Source organism: Protopterus annectens, chromosome 1.part2 (assembly GCF_019279795.1).
Source record: "Protopterus annectens isolate FY-2018-M chromosome 1.part2, PAN1.0, whole genome shotgun sequence".
Taxonomy (NCBI): domain Eukaryota; kingdom Metazoa; phylum Chordata; order Ceratodontiformes; family Protopteridae; genus Protopterus; species Protopterus annectens.
This window is the reverse complement of record NC_056727.1, coordinates 327,927,538-327,940,066: the sequence shown is the minus strand read 5'-3', so window position 1 is coordinate 327,940,066 and position 12,529 is coordinate 327,927,538.

Sequence of the window (12,529 nt, the reverse complement as noted above, 5' to 3'; positions counted from 1 at the left end):
GCAGTTAGAAAGACCTCAAAGGTACCTCACCAAGAGGATAAAGGGTCTCAAATATATGTCATATGCTGCCTGGCTGTAGACACCCCAGCTGAATGCAGTCACATACTGCCTACACAGAGGCATTGTATGCCTGTTGTACAAGGCCATGTCCAACACAGGAGTAATGGACATGCTCCACCCCAGAAAACCCAAAGCCATCGGAGCTGTGAGAGTGAGAGATGTCAACCTCAACACATAATGAAATAGGATGTGCTGGAGGGACAGATACATAACCCAGAGGCTCTCTACACCCTGGAACAGAATCCCACTCCATGTTAGGCAGAGCCCCTCACTGTCACTCTTCAACAGGAATCTTTCCAAGTGGATGGATGATCGTAGATGTACACTGGGGGTCTTCACTGTGTCACGTCCAGACAGAGGCACAGTAAAGTAAATCATAAATGGCCATAATATTCACATAGCAAGGGGTGGCGAAAGCCACACACACTCTGGCTAGGCTTATAAATGCCCTAGGGTGGATAGCCTAGTATGAACCTATGAACCTATGAAGATACAAATTGTACAGGACACTAAGGATAATCACAAGGCTTTCTTAACTGATGGTAGGAACCTTGTTAGGAATTCACAGATATGCTCTGAATCACTCAAATATTACAAACAACATACCAAACACACACACATATTGCCAACATCCAACCTGACAGGTGCAGTGCAAACCCCCCCCCCCAGAATACAAAATATCTATCCCAGCAAACTGCTGGCCCCCTGACATTGCAGATGCTGAGGTAACAGCCAGCATCTACAAAGCAAAACACACAGCAGCAATGGTATGAGATGGTGTCCTGGGCTGAGTCCAACATGGACTCCAAGAAGAATGGAATGCCAAATCACATTACTGCTCAATGTCAGCCTTACCACAGGATATGTACCCAAAGAGCAGTGTACAACAACAGTGGTCCTTCTCAACAAAGGTGTTGCCTGAATGGATACTGCAAACTACCACCCCAGAATCCTGACAAGCTTGGTCTGCACAGCTATGGAAAGGATCAGCATGTACCGCAGGCATAAAAATATTGGGGACCTACTGACATCGGACCCTACCCAGTGTGGCTTTCTTAAGTGCAGATCCTGCCCCTTAAACATGTTTGACTCATTTGAAACAGTCATTAAGGTCATTGATGAGGGCAATGTGGTCCACACACCATAGCTGGACCTTGCAAAAGTTTCCATACAATACCCCACGTGTTCATTATAGATAAGCTTACCAGCTTAAATATAAACCCCTATGTCAGTACAGGGGTTGCAAACCAGACCAAGGACAGAACTGACATGGTCAGAGATGCTGCAGCCATGTCAGACTACAAACCAGATATAACTGGCATCCCACAAGGCTTGGTCCTGGAACCTCCTTCGTTTGGTATATATGCCCCATAGGTACAGGCCAACATGGAAGGACTGTGTCTGAACAAGTCTGCAGAGGACTACAAACTGACCACCATATCTGACCCTCCAGCTGACACAAGCATCCCACAAAAGGGCCACATAGAAACAGACAACTGGTGCCATAGCCATGTTAGCAAGCTAATTGCAGAAAAGTGTATAGTCAACCCCTGTGGATATACAGTAAGTGCCCACCAGTTACCACATAGGTGTTAACCCATTAAGTACTTAACATGTAATGAGAGACCTGGGGACACAAGTTGATAGATATCCTGCATTGGACAAGCATGTGGCTGTAGTGGTTACAGAAACATACCATATACCCACCTAATCATGAAGGTTGTCAGATCTAGATAAGGGGAGGTCATTGTGGCTCTGCAGTCATCCTTCATCAGCATTACAATTGACTACAATAGCCCCTGAGGGATGTACCTCAACAGACACCTCCATCAACTGCAAAGTCACCAAAAGTACCTCACCAGGAGTATCAAAGAGCTTGAACAGATGCCATGTGTTGCCTGATTAAACAAACTGCAGCTCCACACACTGCCATATTGCCCACCCAGAGGCAAGCTGTGCCTGATGTATAAAGCCATGTCCAAGCTGGAATCAATGAACATGCTGCACCTTGTACAATCTGAATGGCAGTGAGCTATGCACATGAGAGACCTGAACCCCAGCACTGACATACATAGGACAAGCTGTACTGAATGATCCATAACACAGAAGCCACCCCCACCCTTGAGTAAACTCCCAGTACAGGTTAGCCAGAGAGTCACTCATCGACTCTTCTCAAGAGGAATCTTGATGAGTGGATGGGAGATGGTAGGTTTACTCCACTTACAATGTGTGTCGAAGGACAAACACACTCTCCGACTAGCATTAGAAATGGCCTAGGGCACATCGCTAGTGTTTGCCAATGTACACCTATGTTGTGGAATACACTACCAATGTTGGACAAGTCTGGTTTAAGTAGTTCATATCTGAACATAATGCAACATGGTTAGATGTGCAAAACTGGCCCCTAACCTGGCTGTTGTGCTCACTATGAAAATGTAAAGCAGTGATAAGACTAAAGCTCAGGATGCTGTCCACCACAGTGAAAGTACTGAACCAGTACAGTATACGGTACTACAGTGTTAGGTCAGTATGAAAGGATGTTGACAACTGTATGCAAAGTATCCCATGCAAACCCTGCAGGCACAGTATAATCCCTGTTGTGTTCAGACACAAAGCAGTTGGACAGTAACTACACAACATGACACACAACACACAACCATAAACGTGAGATATTGTTGAAGTTCACACTCATCCACAAATGTGGTGGGCTGCAGAGTTCAACATATGGAAAGCTCACACTGGGCATGCTCACACACTTCGATAAATGAGACATGTCAGACAAAATGCCATGGAAAGCCTGAACTGAGCATGCTCACACACTTAGGCCAAATCTCAGTTAAGCAGTTGGCCACACATATCTGGTATTTGTACGTGTTATTCCAGGAACCAACCACATTACAGCAATCTGCCCATTGCACACAGTTAAATGACTACAGAGACATAAGTGATATAGTGGATCCCTCTCATATTCAAACATCTTCCACAGATACACAAGTTGTTCATAGAAACAGGGAATGCTATGGCAATAAAGACCTGCAAACAGTCTATCAGCAACAAATATTGTGCATCTGACAATTAAACATATGGATGTAGAGGTCAACACTAGGCTGTTTGCCCTAGGGAATGACAGCTTAGCCAGAGTGTGCTTGGCGTCTGCCTACCTAGTACAGTAGGCTACTGTGCCACTGTAAAGTAGGTCACATAAGGCACCGTGTGAGGCTAGTGTGCTGTGCTTCCATCAACCAGGGACACAGTGGAGATCCCAGGGGTTGAATTTGCTAAGCCACATCCATGTTGTTGGTGTGTGCTGGAAGATGGTTGGTGAGGACCTCTAACAGTAAGTGGGCATCAATAACAGACTGAGGGGAGCCTTATCTGCATTGTCTGGACAATTTCACTGTCAACACTTTGTCATGATGATTATGAGGGATTGAAGTGTTGTGCCAGTACTGTTCAGAGATGTCCTCCCTCTGTGGGCTACTGCTCTGCAATGTATTAGCTCACTCTGTCTGTTGGACAGCTCATATATGGCTGGTGTACACCTGACAGGTGTCCTGTTGTGGAGGAGTCATGGGTATATTTCGGATAGCATGATCAATGCAAACCTTCCACATGCTCATAGAATGCAATTGTCAAGGATTATGCAGAGTGGCCTGTATACTCCCCCAGCATGGGTCCTTTGAAGTCTTCCACCCCAGTCTTCACAAGTGTAAAGTCTGCTTTTGATAAATACACTTTGTTTGCAGTGACAACCTTGCTGGGGGTGGGGATGGGATATGGATGTCCAGGGAAAGGTGGGTATGGTCAGATATCAACAATGGTGGTCTACCTCTGGTGTGGAACAGTGAGTACCCATGTTGCAGATGGTCAGGTGCAATATGTATTCCCCGTTGTGGCTGTGGTGAGTGGTTCTGCCATAGCACATGGACTCACAAATTGTAGTGGCTGTAGGGTAATGTTGTAGAGGCCTGAGTAGTTCCCACACACACAATATACCTGTACCTGACGTTAACAACTGGAATGGTGTATGTGAACACCTGCATATCTTAGCACTGTTCCCAGGGAAGCAAAGTGTGTGTCCTGGATGTGGGAGGGGTGGTCTGAACTGGTTATGTTGTGTGTTACAGGTCCTGTGGTCATGAAGCATGGTATAGAACATAACCTGCCAGTGCGATGTGCATATCTGACCCTGAAGTAGGTGGCTGCAAATGCATATATATGCTATCCCCCACCTGACAGGTAGTACTAGATGTACATACCGCTGTAGAAATAATGATGTCAGCACCCTATAAATACTGCAGGTGCAGAATAGATGCCCACTAATTTGGATAGTGTGCTCTGCTAATGCGTCTCCCTCAAGTGTTATAATATAGTTAGGTAGGGGTTTGAACCCTGCAAATGCTCAGTGTGTGGGTGAGCGAGGGGTGGTGTGTGTGCAATTCTGTGTGAGGGAAATGTCCCTTTTGGCAACTGTGAAAACACACTACAGAATGCACATTCCCCTTTCTAAACACTGATGATGTCAGCACCCTATAAGTACAGCCGGAGAAGGGAAACCTTCCAGTAATGCGAATAGCGTGCTCTGCTAAAGTGTCCGTCTCGAGTGCCATAACATAGTTAGGTAGGGGTTTGAATCCTGCAAATGGCAAGTTTGGGTGAGGGGAGTTAATGTGTGTGCAATTCTGTGTGAGAGAAGCATCCCTTTTGGCAACTAGGAGAACACACTACAGGATGCACATTCCCCTTTCTAAACACTGATGATGTCAACACCCTATAAGTACAGCAGGAGAAGGAGAACCTGCAGTAATGCATGTAGTGTGCTCTGCTAATGTGTCCATCTTAAGTGTCATAACATAGTTAGACAGGGGTTTGAATCCTGCAAGTGTGTGTGTTTGGGTGAGGGGGGTTAGTGTGTGTGCAATCCTGTGTGAAGGAAATGTCCCTTTTGGCAACTAGGAGAAAACACTGCAGGATGCACATGATGTCAGCACCCTATAAGTACAGCAGGAGAAAGGAAACTTCCCAGTAATGTGAATAGTGCGCTCTGCTAATGCATCTGTCTTGATTGGCATAACATAGTTAGGTAGGGGTTTGAATCCTACAAATGGCAAATGTGTGTGTTTGGATGAAGGGGTTAGTGTGTGTGCAATTCTGTGTGAGGAGAAATGTCCCTTTTGGCAACTAGGAGAACACACTACAGGATGCACATTCCCCTTTCTAAACACTGATGATGTCAGCACCCAATAAGTACAGCAGAAGAGAAACCTCTCAGTAATGCGAATAGTGTGCTCTGCTAATGCTTCCGTCTTGTGTTTCATAACATAGTTAGGTAGGGTTTTAAATCCTGCAAGTGTGTGTGTGGGGGGGGGGGGTGCAATTACATGTGTGAGAGAACTGACCCTTTTGGCAACCAGTACAACACACCAGCTGCTGCATATTCCAATCTCTACACAGAGATGATGTCAGCACCCTACAAGTACAGCAAAGAGGGCAAATCTCCCAGTAATGCAAATAGCACACTCTGCTACTGCGTCTCTCACTACTGTCATAGCACAGTTAGGTATGGCTTTGAATTCCACACATGCCATGTGTGGTTTTGTCACACAGAATGCCCATGTGTGTGGGTTGTTGTTCACAATAATTCATGACAAAGATTAAACCAGTAATGGCAATGGACACAGATGATGTATGTGTGTGCCAAATACACATATGTACCTGTGACCTTCAATAGTTCCCATGTCTGATGCCTGCCACATGTGAATACATGGTATTTGCACTGGATAACATTATGACTGTGGTCTTCTGTGCGGGTGCTGTATGTGGTATGTGTATATACAGTGTGAGATGTATATGGTATCATCCTGGCAGCGAGGGATACACATCTGGTCTGGGGCATATAGTCTACATGTTGTTGATGAACAGGTGCTGCATGTTTTCACCTGTTGTGGGAGTGGTAACAAGTTGTTCCATAGCAATGCAGTGACTACATGCTAGGAACCTTTCAGCTAGGGTGTTGTAGCTACAGTAATTCATCAGCATTCAGTAATACGTCAGCATTCCTGGTGACGGTATGATGCCAACCAAGGTCAGGGTCATACCAGCCTGTGCCGCATGCTCAGAGAGCCCTTCCATGTTCCCTATCATGTAGTCCAGGGAGGTACATCACAGGTCAGCCATAGTGGCATGGACAATGACTGAGTCATATGTGTCCATGCCTCTGACTGACCTGTATGCTTGTGTTATGTGGTGGACCATAGTGCCCCACGGGCATATCACTGTGACCTTCACCTTGTCCAGCCTGGTGAGTGGGACCTCACTGTACCGGACAATAAAGGTACCTAACACAACTGTAGCAGGTGTGTTGTCTAGCTGTACAGGCTGTGACTGTTTGGCACACAGGATTTGTGTGCTATGTATTGCACATGCTGTGTTCTGGCTTAACATATGCCTGTGTGCCAGCTGCAGAGGTGTCTGCTGCTCAGGCAGGGTGCTATTCTGAGGCTCCATGAATGGCCCAGTGTGTTCACGTGTTTGGATTGCTGTCAGTGTAGGTCTACATCAGACTGGTATTGTAGTCACTGTAGTATTTCATGCCACCTGACAGGTTATGCCAGTACTGGGTTCAGAGTGCTTAGTCCCCAGTTTGGCTATGTGGTTGCATCTCATACATGTGTTGTACATCCATGTGTAGGGGAGAGGGTTGACTGTGTACATGTGGCAGCTGTGACATTGCCACATGACCCACATATTCCACAACTGTACCATAGAGGTGACTGACAAGTGAACTTCGCACATGCTACCATAGTATTGTGATTGCCATGGTGATTAACAGCACATAGGGCCAATGGGGAACAAGGTACAGAAGGTGAATATGTGAGGGTGTAGTGCCTGTGATTAGTTAGCACTGGCATATATGACTGCTCACATGGACAAATGCCAGGTAAGTCATATGCAATGTGTCACAGGCAACGTACATGTGAACAGGACAAACAGTGACGTTCTGTCAAGTGAGACATGGACATACATATAGTAAGCTATGCAGATGTCACTAGGAGTCCACAGAAGCTCTGTAACTCTGCATTGCAGGTGGGATCAGTGTTCCAGGGTAACTGCAAGCAAACATGCATGCAAACAGAGCTACAGTAAGCAGGGCTGCATGTAGTCCATTGTACAACAAACAAGCTGTACCACTTCCAGTAGGTAACAGTGCAAATATGCAGGCACTATACACATGTACATGGAAATACACAGGTCAGATGGCTAGGGTCCAGTCTCAGCACACACAAGTGTACAGACCATGTACCATCAGGATGTACAATAACTGGATGGAAACCCAGGTGCTCATACCTGCAGTAATACACATGTCAAATAACAGACACTGAGCCTTCACTCAGTGGTTCCATACTTAGTAGGATGTATGCTACCTGGCCTGCCACCACAGTATCCCTGACATTTATGGGGACTCTCCCTCCTGTGAAAGTTAGTTTTGTGTGTTGGGGCTGTCTAGCATGGTATGAGATGTGAGCTTGCAGTGCTAGTGTGCTCCTGTGTGTCCTGTACCAGTCGTGTAGTACTGCACACATATCAACATCCTCAAACATCCGCATTGCAGAGTCCAGTGTGGGCAACATGCCACTTGCAGTTTACATGTCCATCATTGTGTATCAATACTTTCATTACCTTATCCCCTGTGCTACCTATGTATGTAGCCTTCTGTTGACATCCTTACCACCAGCCAACATGTGCAGATGATACACTATGGTACTTACCACGGGTGTAGACTACAGTACAAGACAATCATACCCTTACTGCATCAGGCATGCTGGGATATACCCACAATTATATCAGCACACAGTACTGTTAACAACATGATACTATTACTACACGTCTATGTAGTCACCCTGTGCATCAGCAACATGTTAACCTGTACCTGCACTGATGTTACAGATTGCAGGAGGTGGCACAGTTTCATCATATGCACAGGGTGTGAACTTGGTATGCCTGAGTCTGCCACTGATACCACCAATTGACATGTATGTGTATGTGTGTTGATGAGGGACAGCAGTACAAGGTGGGGCAATGTTGATGCAGTGTGTGCATGTATGTGGTAGCCCTAGGTGTTGTCAATTCGCATGTGTGTATGGATGCATACAGTTCCACCTCATGGCTGCCATATACTGGTGTTTGTGGACAGCCACAGACTGTACCTGCCAGGTCATACAGATCAGTGTCTCTGGCCACGGACATGGTACCTGTGCCTTGCAGGGGTGCTACGGACTGTATCCGGTACCAATCCAGACTGGGTACTGTCATCAGAAGCAGGTGTTCATTGACTGGACACAGATCCCTGTCGGGCCTGTCCAGAGCCACATGCACGTGGTCTCCTGGGGTGGTCTGAAGACAGCACAGACCCAGCATTGCTGGGGCTGCTGCTGGCACTATGGGGGTGGCCGCGGCCCTGTTGTCGTCCATGACAACTGCCAGCTGCTGCTGTTGCTGGCATACGCCCACGTCGATGCCTCAACCATCCACCATCGCCCTGGCTCATGGACATGTAGTTGTGGAACCGATCTAATATGTCCCCACAACATCTGTTTATGACATCAGTGAAATTACGGATGGCAGCCGCAATGTCACTCATACTGTCAGTCATGGCTGTGCGACATGCTGTCAGCTCCCTCAGACCCTGTCTGGTGTACCGTTCCATATGTGACTGTGCCTGCATGACAGCCCAAAACATAGCTGAGGTTGTAAGACCTCTGTGGGCACGTCTGACAGGGGCAGTATGCCCATAGATGCTCCCACGAGAACCCCTGGACATCTGTCTGTGTGGTACCATCTCAGGGCCATGCCCATGGCTGCTGTGTGGGGAAACATGTGCCACAGATACCACATTACCCTGGTCAATGCCCACCGTATCCTGTCCATCACCTAGGGACATTGGTGACAAAGGGTGTATTGGCAGGATAACTGTGCGCATTGATGGGGTTGACAGCTGTGTACTGTCAATTGGCTGACCAATGATGGACCCTGGCATACCTTCCTGTGCCATTACACAGATGTCATCATTATCAGTACCCGTGACACCTGATTCAGGTTCCCTGCTGCATGACACCAGAGCAGCACCAGAACCTGTGGGAGGGAAACAGGAAACACAGTTTACAATGTCTACACAATGTTACCAGTGATGCACACATGCACACATGCACAGGTGCACACATGCACACATGCACAGGTGCACACATGCACACATGCACAGGTGCACACATGCACAGGTGCACACATGCACAGGTGCACACATGCACACATGCACACATGCACAGGTGCACACATGCACACATGCACACAGTTGCACACAGTTGCACACTTGCACACTACTCAGTATGTGAGATATCAACACACAGACACAGACACACCTGCATGCATACACAGAGCACTACTCAGTGAGCCTAATATTACTATTACTAACAAGATTATTAAAGGTATTGTTAATACACACTCACCAGCATGGATAGGCTACATTGCTGTTACACCGGAGGGACCTGCAGAAGTGAGGAAATTAATGTCAGTGGGCACAACTGTGCCATTGTTACTGAGTATGATACAGGTCAGTAGTACAACAGTCGCCTTTCACAGGTCAGCTGCTGATATTGAGAATATCACACTTGCACATTAAATACTATGATGACAGCTACAAACCTAGGACACACCTCACACATGCATTAACTACCAGTGTACACAACAGTCAACTATACATATGGCATATTACCTGCACGCTCGTAGTCTTGCTGCTGTGTGGCTCCAGCCTCCATCATAATGCAGGTCTGCTGCTTTTGTTGTTGTTGGTGGGCTGGAGCCACAACACTTATGAGTAGTCCTTCCAGTCTGGTGAGTGGGGGATGTGTAGCCACCCCACCACCTGTGGCAACCTGTTGCCTGTGGATATCCGATGCACGCTGACGGACATTTCTGATTAAATCACTGCAGTGATGTCGTACCTGCTCATATGTCCTATTATGCATGCCTATGTCATTTACCCGACGGACCAGGTCTTGCCACAGTGCAGCCCTCTCCTGATGATTTTGGCTGGTGCGGGAAAAGAGTATTGCATAATCCCGCACCAGGATCTGGTGTATCTCCTCATCCTCAGCTGCAGAGTACGCTGGATTGCACTGGTGAGCTATGGTCCTGAAAAAGGAAATAACATGATATCAGCAAAATATGTCAGCAGAATTTGGCACACATACTACACATGCTACTCGACTGTTGTGATTCAACATATCTCACATATATAGCATCTGTCTGTCTATTGGTGGATACACATGTAAATGGCCAGGTATCAGTGCTCAGCCAACAACTCTGCAACAGTACCTGGCACACTCCATACGACATACTACCAAACCCCAGCAGTCAGAACACTGATTCAGGTCCAAAGCACCTCCTCACTCTGGGGGTTTGTATCGAGGTACTGTATGGGGTACATCATCAACTACTGTGAGCTGACAACAAACTAATTGCCCTGGATATACATATCCCACCTCCACCACCAGCACATATGACTACAGTGAATAACATTTCAAATGCAAACTTTACACTTCGTAACACTGACATGGTATCCTTTAAGCCCACTGGGCCAGTGGAAGACACAACCCACAATGCTGACCCCTTCACAAATGATTTCTACTGACATTTCCGAGAATGCATGGATCATGTAATCCCATAAAAGACCAAGACACTCTCCACAAAGGGAAAGCATCCTGTCTGGTGGACCCCAGCCATAGACAGATTGTATAACAAATGATGGAAGCTACTGCAAGACAGAGCATAATTCCATAAAGGGAAGGCATGTCTGATCAGCACTAGTAAGGAGCTATTTTCCCTCATACAAACATCCATGGGCAACTTTGAGAGGGAACTCAACAGGGACACTACAGATAACCACAAGGCCTTCTTCAGTTATGTTAGCAACCTGGTCAGAAACCCTCCAATATGCTCATAGTTAGTACACAACAACAAATAATTCACTGAACCCACAGATATTGGCAACATTGTGGCAGACAGGTTCAGTGCAAGTTTCCCCCCTCTCCACCAAACTAAGACATACTTATCCCAGCTGACTGTAACCTCCCTGTCATCACAGATGTCCAGGTGAGAGCCGCCCTCAGAAAAGCAGAAAACACAACATGAATGGGACCTGATGGTATCCCCGGTTGCATGCTACATGAACTCCAAAAGGAGCTAAACACACATATAGAAGTGCTATGTAACACTAGCCTGACTACAGGATATGTACCTGTACACTGGCGTACAGCAGCAGTGGTTCCACTCCACGAAGGAGGCACCTCTACATACCAATACGATACATTACAATACAATACAATACAATATGCTAATGCCCCTGGGACTACAGCAGCATGCTGTTCTGCTACCCTGACCATTGTGACACATGTGATGTGATGGTACCTGCTCCTGTCAAACAGTTACACAGGGTGACTCATATGGCATATTACCTATCTGACTAACATTCAGCAGGGGTATGTGTGACATGTACTCATGGGGAGTCTTGCTTCTTAATGCTGTGTGGTTTATTGCAGGGTATGTCTTATCTGTGGGTAGGAACCTGTACCTCCACCATGTGCTCTCTACTGCAGTGTCACGGATGACACACAGCAGTCATTTAGGTTGTGGATGGTGTGAGGTGTTACTATGGTTGTTGGACATCTGTCATGGATGTTACTTAAGTATGTAAATCCAGGAGTGGTAACCTCTATGTGGGTAGTATATGTGTACTCTGTGGTGTTGTCAGTCACTGTGCATTGGTAATGTGTTTGAGTGCATTGTCACAGTGTTGTACATGTCACTGTGTCCTTCTCCATATATGTAGCTGTCATGTGAGGTACATACCATGGCAGCCATTGTGTGGTGTGGAGGGGTACACTGACCTACATGTCCATAGCTGACACACCATGTCTGCTGACACATACCATGTGCAGGTATTCCAGGAATAGTGTGCCACTGTGAATATCATTGGGGGGACTATTGTACACATTTATGACCCTGGTCACCCCTGACACATGCAGTGGTGGGCAGCCAATCACATATCTTGTGGTTACTGGTGTAGGTGATTTGAAATGGGGTATGGTACTCCAGTTTTGACACTGGTGTTCACTCCATGCCTTTGTCACCAGGCACCTGTTGCAATACATCTGTACACATGTGCCTCACTCAGAATATATATACATATTTCTCTCTCTCTCTCTCTCTCTCTATATATATATATATATATATATATATATATATATATATATATATATATATATATATATATATATATATATATATATATATATGTCTATATACATATACACTTATATATATCGATGTACATATATTGCTATAGATGTGGAGAGAGGGGGTGAGAGTGACAGAGGGGGTGGGACAGGGGGAGTGTGAGATCGTCATATACAGT